This window comes from Mytilus edulis, chromosome 2 (genome assembly GCF_963676685.1).
Source record: "Mytilus edulis chromosome 2, xbMytEdul2.2, whole genome shotgun sequence".
Lineage (NCBI taxonomy): Eukaryota > Metazoa > Mollusca > Bivalvia > Mytilida > Mytilidae > Mytilus > Mytilus edulis.
This window is the reverse complement of record NC_092345.1, coordinates 45573957-45586233: the sequence shown is the minus strand read 5'-3', so window position 1 is coordinate 45586233 and position 12277 is coordinate 45573957. Positions and strand designations below refer to the sequence as shown.

The 12277-nt window shown below is 31.6% G+C and overlaps 1 long non-coding RNA gene across 1 annotated transcript; it reads right to left on the bottom strand.

Annotated features, from left to right (window-relative positions):
- Positions 1-4685: 4685 nt before the first annotated feature.
- LOC139510572 (uncharacterized) lies at positions 4686-11156 on the bottom strand. Its single transcript, XR_011661914.1, has 2 exons — positions 10706-11156; positions 4686-5959 (listed from the first exon to the last, which is right to left on the bottom strand). It is a non-coding gene; the product is annotated as an uncharacterized lncRNA (long non-coding RNA).
- Positions 11157-12277: the final 1121 nt, after the last annotated feature.

Here is a 12277-nt window from a genome sequence, read left to right as displayed (position 1 = left end):
ACCCCAATGATGATTGTGGCCAAGTTTGGTTAAATTTGGCCCAGTAGTTTCAGAGGAGAAGATTTTTGTAAAAGTTAACGCAGGACGACGACGGACGACGGACGACGGACGCCAAGTGATGAGAAAAGCTCACTTGGCCTTTCGGCCAGGTGAGCTAAAAATACAACACAAAGATAATTGCTGAATATTTTTCATTCCAACACAATCTCATAAAACGGACGAAGGAATGATTCAAATGAATAAAACTAAAATAAAAGTAACACCGTTGGTTTCTGCTCCTTGATGTTTTTTTTTTATTTGGTCTCTTTGACGCATTTCCCGTTTCCATTCTCAATTGTAATATAAAAGGCTAAATGTGAGATTCAGTATATATGGAAAATTGATAAATATTTATGTTGATTATATAGTTACATAAATAGGTTATATATATGGCATATCATTATAAAAATAAACAGCGAATGATACGCCCGTCGCGTTTTCAAAGTATAAAGTTTAATAAATGCTTAATGTCATTTCCGAAATTTAGAGCTCTCGGCCCTCCCTTATCATCAGACAGTGGTGTTACAGCTCCATTTAAGAACGAACTTTTAACATAAAATGCAAAGGCGTTAGTCAAAACAATTGTAGGAAACAGCAACAAACAAACAAACGTCAATATCACTACTCGCCGTCACTGAAAGCTACTAGTAATTAAAAGCCAATTATAAAAAAAGAAATACATCATTTTTTTTCAGACTTAAGTCTAATGTTTGAATTGTATGGCCAACAAGTTGTTAAATATGAATTCATTGTAATTAATCCGCTTCAGGTTCTGCAAAAAATAAACCCATCCCACATCAAACCAGGTTTAATCCACCATTTTCTTCAGAAAATGTCTGTGGAAAGTCAGGAAATGATATGCAGTTGTTTTGAATTTTTTCCGTTTCGTAGTAGATTCGAACGTTTAGTTTTGTTAGGTTTTATGGACTTTTTCCTTTTTTAAATTTGAGTTTGGACATGTTTCTTTGTTTAAATTTTTTTTTAATATTTTTTATTCGTCAAAATGTTTTTTGGAATAAATTGAAAGTCAAGGATGTATAAAGCCAAGAACGTGAAGTGCTATATTGGTAAATTAATATACTTTCTAAAATTATCAACTGAAAGTTTTAGAAAGGCTTGTTATATATTTAGTTATCAAAGACACAAGACTTATAATTTTATACGCCAGACGCTCGTTTCGTCTACATAAGACTCATTACTGACGCCTCAGGTAAAAGAAGATTGACAACCAAAACAAGTACAAAGTTAAAGAGCATTGAGGACCAAATATGGCATAAAGTATAACGTACCAGTACCAATTTACTAACTACGAAGATGTTAATACGTGGTGGTCCGACATGAATTTTGTAAAAGTTTTAAGTAATTTATCGTAACGAAATCCCCGACAGATCGGTACGAGAATAATATATAACAAAAATACCAAGATAAATTCAAAAAGTTTGTATAAGTAAAACGATGTGCTTTAGTCGAGACTGTCGTGAAATCTCTTAAATTCATCTATCAGATACAATACAAAATCAACAAAAGGAGCAAAATAAACTCATCATAGATACCAGGATTAAATTCCATATGTAAGCCAGACGCGCGTTTCGTCTACAAAAGACTCATCAGTGACGCTTCAAAAGGAGCAATATACATTGTAGATGCATCAACAGGTATTTGTCAACTAGTCAGGATTTATCCCCTGCCTGGTGAAACAGTCAAAATATTACATTCTCAAAAAGGACGCAATCGGTATGTGTCCAGAGAGAATACGTTTTTTTTTATATATATTTTGATAATTGTAAGACCACGAAAAGATCTCGTTTGTGAGTTAATACACACCCACATCCAATAGATCTATCTATGTTATGAAGTGTCGACTGTGGTCGTTCTATCTGATAAATCCGTCGGGACAGTTTTTATTTAATGTCCTGCTAAATAAGTCTGTTTATTATTGTCATGTACGAGCGTAAATTTTTCAATTTAGAAATGAAGAAGGTTTGATAAATTGTTGTCACAAAGAAAAACGCGGATAACTGTCCTCTCCCAGAAAAAAATACAAAGTAAATTAATAACCAACTTCACCAGGTTCAAATGCTACGGAAAAAAAACAGCAGTTGAGTGTTTGTTGTCAACATACGCACAAAATTTGATTACGCAGGTACTTAATAAGAAGTAAAGTTTGTTTATAGTCTAAGGTCTAATTAAAGATATTATTTTTTTTTGCGTGTGCTTATCCTTCCATAGCACCTGTGATCACCTTCAGTTATTGCCGGGTTCGAGTTTTTTTTAAATTTCTATACTGGTTATTGTCAGTCTGTTTGGGTTTTTCTTTTTTGTTTTGCGTGGTGTTGTCAGTTTATTTTTTGACTAATGAGTTAATTTGTTATCCTTCGCCCCTCTTTTTCTATCTCTTCAATAACCAAATGACTTTTTTATGCTTTTTAATTTTTTTTTTTGATACTTTTACTTTTGCAATCCACAAGACATGTCTTCTTTGACTGCCTATGACTTTAAAATTATACTAAATCCCTGGGTTGTGTTTTTGTTGATTTTAGTCTCTGATGCATGTATTTCTTTTTGTTGCTTTTAACTAGCTCACAGTATCGTACTTTCGTGTTAATTTGACCGGTTGATACAATTTGTATTATTTTTTGGTTATTTCATGTTTAATTTTTTAGCGTTATATTTCGTCTCTCTATTTTTGATATATATCAGCTTTGGTAAGGGTTTGGTATAACAACTAATGTTCACTTCTGTTCTCATACTATGAACAACAAAACTATTTATGTTGTAAAAAATATTTCCGTATTCAATTACTGATACCTTTTATTAGGTAGTAGGCTTACAACAAAATTTACCTGTGTACACTACTTTATTTGGCTGTATTTTGTCTAATGTTGTGGCTGACTCTCTGATATTGTATAAGATCTCACCCCTTATTTTAATGATTTTGTATTCACATTGTGGCATAGATCAAATTTATTCGTTCAGTGTATGTGCACTTGTTTGTGTAAATAAATTTTTATGTCTTTTGATTGAGCTGATCCATTTCAATTGATATTTGGTAGTGTGTCTTTGTATGTTGTGATGTTACGCTATTGCTTCAGGTAATGGTAAAGGTTGATACCTATTAAAACATTTGAAACCGTTGCATTGGTTTGCACCTGCATCAGGAATCTGTTTTTCAGTGGTTGTCGTTTGTTGATTTTTTACATAAATTAGACCGTTGGTTTTCCTGTTTGAATAGTTTAACACTAATCATTGTTGGGTCCCTTGAAAGCTTGATGTTTGGTAAGAACAAATGTTCCGTTTTTATGGTCGTACTTTGACCTGCAATCGTTTACTTTTACATGGAGAGTTGTCCCATTAGCACTCATACCACATCTTATTATATCTAATTAAAATGCAAAATTAACAAGTATAGACAAACCCAGATTTAGAATGCATTATTTAACAATAAAATTGAGAATGGAAATGGGGAATGTGTCAAAGAGACAACAACCCGACCATAGCAAAGACAACAACAGAAGGTTACCAAGTATATATAGATAAACCCGGACAAGGACTCAAGAGTTTTGCACGAGAGAAATACATTCCTTTATTCAATGATTTTTTTTATTAAAAGCAGCAAATATCAATGAAACAACATCCGTTTAAGGTGGTACCTAACACTACAGGGAGATAACTCTGTAAAATCAGCCAAACGTTTTAATAACGTTATTTTGTAAAGGGAATATTAAGCTTCTCTTTGATCAAAATTGGTGTTTGTCAATCTGCTATATAACCAGTGTAATTTTTCTGACAAAACGGTTGGTTCAAAAAAATTTTAATTTTTATATTTTTGTTAAAGTGTCAAAGTAAATGCTTTGACAAAATTTTATTAAAATTAAACGAGCCAAATTAATTTTAGTGAAAGTCTTGGGTACCACCTTAATTCACTAGTTTAGAAGTATAGTGTCATCTTTGATGCTTTTAGGAAATTTTATTTTCCTGGGTTACTAATTTTGAGATCTCCCTAAACCAAGTGAAATACATCTAAAGTGTTTTGTAGACATCATCATAGTGGACTCTAGGAAAACGGTACTACTTGTTCTGCGACATTCAATCATTTTCTAAATTTACCACAGTTTATGTTAAAACCCTGGATAAAACTGTTATGTACTTTATTATTCTGTTTTAATGATGCATCATGACCAACTTTCAACGCAGTATGTTTATGTGATCCCCCGCCCACCGTCAGTTTACACCAAATATATGAAATTTTTTAATAATATTTCTATATGTTTAAACATTTATATTGTAAATATACACACTGCAGTTGTTCATAGATAAATTAAAAATATATATATTGTACCCTTACATCCAGTCACAGCGCTCCTAAGTTGCCTCCCTTCACCTGCCTGCAAACGGCCAACCTAATGCTATGAAAATGAAATAGTACCGATTTCCCTCTAATCTATCCCAAAAGTATTTGTTTAAAATTTGTAATCGTTTTTAAAAATTACTTTAGACACCAACCAATCCAAAAAAGTCAGTGAGACTTAATATAACAAATAATAAAGTGATCCATTTGAAAATCTCGCCATTGCAATCAGAAAAATAATAGGTCATATAATTGCTATATTCATTTTATGTTATGAATGTTTTATAAATAAAAAGAATAAAATTCTATACTTTATTTAAGTAATTAGTACAACATGTAACAATATATATATAAGTATTATGATTTCAGTTCATAGGCATTATCCTTGAGATATTGGCATAGCTTATGCTTTTTGCCTCTTCAGACCAATATACCGGGTACTTTTTTACTTTAACGTCGACAAAACAAAATTAATCCTATAAAACTTTGTCTAAACCTTTCACTGAGAAAACACAAAATTGCTAAATTTATAGGACTCACAGTCATATAAACTACGTATATAATTCCAGAAAGTAAAGCATTTTCGGTGGTTATCCTGTATTCGGAACTGAAGTGTTCATTAAGCAGCAAACTGGCAGTAACTATTTCTGTTACACAAGCAATGGATGCAATCAAAGACACCGCAAAATCCATTCGCTCTAAAGAGGCAGCTGCATTGGAAGAAACCGTTGATTGTTTCCGCCATTTTTGGATGTCAGACGATTTCCTAAGTAACAGAATAGTGAAAATAATAAGAAGAATACATGGAATGAATCGTAGAATAAACATCCTAGCAATAAACTCTTCGTTAGATCTCGTCTTTATTAATCGTCTACATCCTGTTAATGTAAATTTTCTATCTCGAGATATGATTTCGACTGGTTCATATGATACGTCAAGAAATGTATCAATCTGTGCACACACACTGATGACAATTACAGCAATACTGAAAAGAGTTCCATTTCTCATAGTGCAAAATTGTTTTACTTTCAACGGAAATGAAACTACGAAAAATCTCTCAATCGAAAGGGCAACTGTTAGGTTTAATGATATAAGATGAAATACTCTTGGGAGAATAATTTGACATATTTCAAATATATAGCACCAGTCTATTAATAAGAAGTTTACCACATGGTCCACACCAAAAAATCTAATGTTAAAAGGAACTGGAATAATACCGGTAAGAATATCAGTAATTGCTATAGCAACCATTACGGTATGCGTAGACGTCTGGAACTTTCCTTTTATAATTGTTGCAATAAGCAAAACATTCATAATAATGACAAAGACGGTAATGATTGGTCCGACATATCCGTAATAAATGTATGCATCATTTTCAAAATAATTTTTAAAATTAAATGGTACGGTTCCATTTGGCATGTGTGATCGCTGACGTGCTGGCCTTGAAATGTTAGGATGATGTCTGCCTGGAGGTCTCATTGTCATGGAAACGTTTAGAAATTGCAAGAAGATTCTTTGTTTATTGAGATCTTTCAGTTGGTTTTGGAATCAGGCAATATATCCAAATCTGATCTGAAAAATAGAATACAGAAATTGTAAATTAATCTGTAGGATACATTTATTACTTGGCTATGGTCACCTAATAATTCATGTCCATAACTATATATTTAAGTGGAATGACCCGTGCAAATGCATGTTTCAGGACGGGACAAAGGATACCTTTTAATAAAATCCCCTGATATTGGGAAAAAATGAAATTACCGAAATTACCGAAACTACCATCCTCATACTGCTGAATTGTTTTTATTGAAAACAATTTTATTAAGTTTCTAGCATGTGTTTTTCATCTTTTATCGGTATTTAGTTAAAGCAAAGGGAAAATAAAAATATGTTCTGTATTAAAAGAAACTGGTTAACAGAAAAGATCCTCCCCTCCGGTAATATGGTTTTGATTGTTCGAAACAATGCATATACATAAGACTAAAATTTGATAACACTTAAAACAGTTATTACTTTTACAAACACTTAGTTTTCGAGTTGCAATAAAATTCATGCATAATTTCAATGATACAGTCCACAGTCGCTGTGACTGAATTTTGGGATTTGTACAATTCTATGCACAGTATCATATTTGTGATTTCTCTCTAAATTTGTTTGGTTATCATTTAGCGACAATACAAATATTTGGGTTTATATAAATAATACGATGGTATAATTGCTTACGAGACAACTAAGTTCAATCGTAGAATAAACATGACATTTGCGCCGATTTTTTTTAAATGTTCACGTTTCATTTGCGCCGATTTCATTTTTATACGCCCGTCGTCTTTTAGACGGGGCGTATTATGGTATACTGTTGTCCGTCCGTCTGTCCGTCCGTCCGTCCGTCGTCCACACTTCGGACAATAACTCAAAAACACTTTCACCAATTTCCATGAAACTTAAGTGAATTGTTTATATCTATTGACGTAAGCTCCCTTTCGTTTTTTTTTAATTTCAGATTTAAAGTTTTGGATTTATGGGGCTTTATTCATAAAAAAAAGGGGGGATTTTCAACACTTCGGACAATAACTCAAAAAGGCTTTCACTAATGTCCATGAAACTTTGGTGAATTGTTTATATCTATTGATGTATGCCTTCTTTCAATTTTTATAAATTTCAGATTTTAAGTTTTGGATTTATGGGGCTTTATTCATAAAAAAAGGGTGATTTTCAACACTTCGGACAACAACTCAAAAAGGCTTTCACCAATGTCCATGAAACTTTGGTGAATTGTTTATATCTATTGATGTAAGCTCCCTTTCAATTTTTAAAAATTTCAGATTTTAAGTTTTGGATTTATGGGTCTTTACTCATAAAAAAAGGGGGATTTTCAACACTTCGGACAATAACTCAAAAAGGCTTTCACCAATGTCCATGAAACTTTGGTGAATTGTTTATATCTATTTATGTAAGCTCCCTTTAAATTTTTATAAATTTCAGATTTTAAGTTTTGGATTTATGGGGCTTTATTCATAAAAAAAGGGTGATTTTCAACACTTCGGACAATAACTCAAAAAGGCTTTCACCAATGTCCATGAAACTTTGGTGAATTGTTTATATCTATTGATGTAAGCTCCCTTTCAATTTTTATAGATTTCAGATTTTACATTTCCGTGTTATGAATTTTTATGCTTAAAAAGGGGGGATTTTCCAATTTTGAGACAATAACTAACACTTTCACAAAATTTTATGCAACTTTGATAAATTGTTTATATCTATTGACATAATCTCCCTTTCCATTTTTATAAATTTTAGATTTTACGTTTTCTCAAGTAATGAATTTTTATACTTAAAAAAGGGGGATTTTATGAAACTTTGGTGAATATATTAATGTAACATCCCTTTTGATTTGTATATATATTTCTAGTTGATCATATAAATTCATTTAAAGCATAAAAGACAAGTTAAAAGAGCAACGGGCGTATCATGCGCTGAAGCGCAGCCCTTTATTTCGTTTGCGCCGATTTTATATTTGCTACTAATTGCATTTACAGTTTAACATAGGTGAGTAAATACTGGCCATACATATCAGAAGGTCAGTACAAATGATCGCAAGAAAGGTATACTTATTTTTTTTTCAAAACACACTTCAATCTTAAATGTCTTTGCAATGATATGTCTGTAATATGTATAGATGTGGAACTTTTAAGTGCTGTCCGAAATACGTTTATCAGTTATATACTTTACACGGATGTAAAAATGTAAACTACGTACTTCTAGTTTGTACCATAATGATTGTAACTTTCTGGTGTTTGAGAAATAAAGAATCTTAATTACGCCCTATTACCAGCGAAAGATGAACAATGTTATGAAGTGATGTTGAAAATAATGTGTTTTTCTGCCGTCAAAAACAACTTTCCATATTGAACAAGCAATGCATAACGCAATTGTGGGTGCTTTTCCACAATGCTTGTCGAACAGATTGTTGTCGTTTTCATCTGGAGCAGAACTGGAGTAGGAAATTCCAGTCTGTCGGGTTGAGTACAAAGAGTATATAAAAGACAAATTTAAGTGACATTGGTATATGGCTGTCCCAATTGATTGACAATTCATAACATTTGTACAGCTGGCTAACGGAAGAGGTATACTATGATAAATTAAAAATAACATTCAACTGTAGATTATCTGTAATTAACCTGAAAAAAATAGGGATAAATTGAAAAAAAATCGGCGGAAATGATATGCAGATCGGTGGAAATGATATATGCATATCGGCACAAATGCAAAACGCCGCACCATGGTTACATAAGATACATGTATAATCTTTCATTTCTTGCTCTTTTTATGAATGTACCATATTCAATATATCATTTGTGTGAACACAGTCTAAATAATATAAATATAATGAATGTATTCTACAATATAAAGTATATTATTGTACTTCAGTTTGGAGAAATCTATTTCAAAAAGATTCACTGAAAGATATATAATCATAAAGCTTTTAAAAAAAGTAGCAAGAATTACTTGAATTTGATAATTCTCCTCCATCAAATTTTAAGTTTAAGTTCTCAGTCTTTACAATGTGTTTTTATTTAAAATGGCTAATTTTTATTTAAAGGATAAAATACCGACAATCAATTCTAATGTATAGAATTATAGATTTGAATAACACCCCATTACTTAGCAATGATAAATATTAATGACGTAAAACACCTCAACTTCAAAACGATATTTTTGTTCCAAGACCAAATACAAATTTTCATAAAAAATCTTTTCATTATTCTGCAACCAAGGTATGGAAAAAATTACCACTCACAATTAAAAAATCTAAATTATTTAAGAAACATTGTTAAAATCATTTTCAAGTCTATGTTAATCGAACAGTTTGTTTGCTTTCTTTTATAATTAGAACATGAAAACTTAATTAAAACTTTAAAAAAATTATTGCCATTTGTGTGAATGAATTGTATTAGCGCCACACAATTTTATTTTTCAAATTTCTTCCTATGTTTGCGTTATAGCGGAAACCTTTGCGTTATAATGCAAACCTTTGCGAAATAACACAAACATTTGCAAAATAACGCAAACATAGGAAGAAATTTGAAAAAAAAGTTGTGGCGCTAATACGCCTCCGTTCAATTCAAAAACAGTTATTTTAATGGAGGAGGATACATATATTAAAATGTATCCCCCTTTGTATTCATTGCTATAGTATATTATAGTTCGTTTCTGTTGTGTCGTTGTTCTCCTCTTATATTTGATGTGTTTTCCTCAGTTTTAGTTTGTAACCCGAAATATTTTTTTCTCATTCGATTTATGAATTTCAACAGCGGTGTACTATTGTTGCCTTTATTTATTGTCAAATAACGGTCTTTAACACGGAACCTTGGCTTAAGTCGAACATAAGGCTATAAAGGGCCCCAAATTGAAGTTATACCGATGAAAACAAAACCAACCCTGCTAATAGCTGTAGTCGAATATAAATATACTTCCAAAGTAAACTCTCGTTAGAACATTGTGTAAAATCGGTTAGATCCAAACATGATAGACAGAATACACATGATAGGCACATTTCTTTATTTTTGAATGCTGTTGTGAAATTTTTGAATACTGTTGTGAAATAACTACTCCCTCCCATGAGGTGATAACGTTTTTTTCTGTTGTGAATTTGGTTTCCAACACGTTGTTCTTTTTTTACAAGTATTTAAAATTTGTGTAATTAGCAATATGTTGACCACAGCAAAACATGACAAAACTGAACACCCTATTTTTTCATTAAATGCCTTGAAAATTTCTTTTCCCTGCACTGTTATACAATAAAAATTATGCTTTAATGTTAAGGTTACTTTGCGTTAGTGAAACCAACACTGACTAGTTCAATATTCATAGGGAGAACAATTTAACGGTTGATTTAGTTGTCAGTAAACTTTTTTTTAAAAGCAGCACTACAGATGTTAAAACTGTTTGCATGCTTGAACTCAGTCTGATCAAGCCGAAAACCAAATAAAAAAGAAAGGCCGAAAATACCAGAGGGACATTCAAACTCATACTCATAAGTGAAAAAAATGATAACACCATTGCTGAAAATGAAAAAGACAAACAGCAGTACACAAAAGACAAAATTGAAAACTTGAGGCTTAACAACACGAACCCAACCAAAAACTGGGGATGATCTCAGGTGCTCCGGAATGTATAAAAAAAGAGTGGAAAAAACGTCAAAAAAGATTTTACATTTCTAACATATAAACCATGTTTAATTATTCATTAAATTTTGATTGAAAAATTGCAGTAATAAATGTAAACAATATAAGTTACTTAAGAAATATATGGCCTTACCATACGTTTTTATTATAATCCAGGTTGGCGAAATCCTCTCTTGTTATAATGAAGCATCCGAAAGCATTAAAATTCTGTCATCCAATGCACTAAAAAAAAATATTCAACATTTACAGAAATATCATAACTTTTACCGATGCGACGGAATGAATAATTAACGGAAGAAAAGAAAACATAATTTTGCGCTTCAACGAAGATTGTATTTAGTAAATACAGCTGTTTCACAAACCACGCCTCTTTTGTGATATACTAGTATTTGATATTCATAGATATGTTGTTTTGTTTTCCTTCTGGTTCCTTATACGATCTATATGTTTCATCTCGTAGCGACGTAGAGGTTTAACTTGGGAATGTTACCATTAAAAGAATGCATGCATAGCGGTTAAATTGAAATCTGTGGAAGACCCAAAGTGAAATGAGGGTAGTACAGAATTTTAGTATAAGTTTTAACTTTCCGATAATCGGTCATATACATGTATGTCGTACAGCCCTATGTTTAAGCCTTAGTAAAATATAGTACTTGCATATGAGCTTAGCATTCTAGGATATATTATTTTACGAAACTTCACAATAAGCCGTAAAAGGGGTTCGTTTGGAAATTGCATTGTCTATATTTTCAGAATTGCAACCTACAAATATTTACAGGGGTGATTAGCTGTTGCATATAAAGTGTACTAAAAAGCTTATACCATAAATTACGTACCAATGTAATGTCTCTTTAAATCCTTTTAGGCGTCTATAAATATAAACTTCTTTGTATTCGGCGAAAAAACTTTGGAGAGGCTCGGTACAACCTCGCCCTACCACAGTTTTTAAAGTCTCACAAAAAAGTGTATAAATCATCCCATCGATCTAACATTGTTTATTTATACGACAATAATTTAAGTTTGGATTTAAAGCATCTTCTGATTGGTTGACGTTATTTTGTTATCAGCCCATATACATAATTTAGTTATGTGACCGTGACGTCATCAACGTTTTTTCATGGTTTTCTACGGTTTAAGGTGGTACCTAACACTACAGGGAGATAACTCTGTAAAGTCAGGTAAACGTTTTAATTACGTTGTGTTGTGAAAAGAATATTAAGGTTCTCAATGATCAAAATTGGTGTTTGTCAAATTGCTATATAACTATGCAGTTTTATTTTTCTGGCAAAACGGTTGGTTCAAAAAAAAATTATTTTCATATTTTTGTTAAAGTGTTAAAGTAAATAATTCGACAAAATATAATGAAAATTAAACAAGCCAAATTAATTTTAGTGAAAGTGTTGGGTACCACCTTAACATGGAATTTAGAATTAAATCATAAAAAATGACTGTAATACTTTTTTTTCTGTCTATTCGAAATAACATAAAAAAAATTGGTGCACACTGTTAAATAACGCGTTATTCAGTGTGCGCCAATTTTTTTTTATGTTATTTCGAATAGACAGAAAAAATATTAAAGTCATTTCCTAAATGTAACTTACATGTAACGTTTTAAAGCCGTATCCAATCGGAATCTGGAAAGTAATAAAGTAATTCTCAGTGTAAGTAAAACAGATTAAAACAGATCTTCATCTTACGAGTCAAC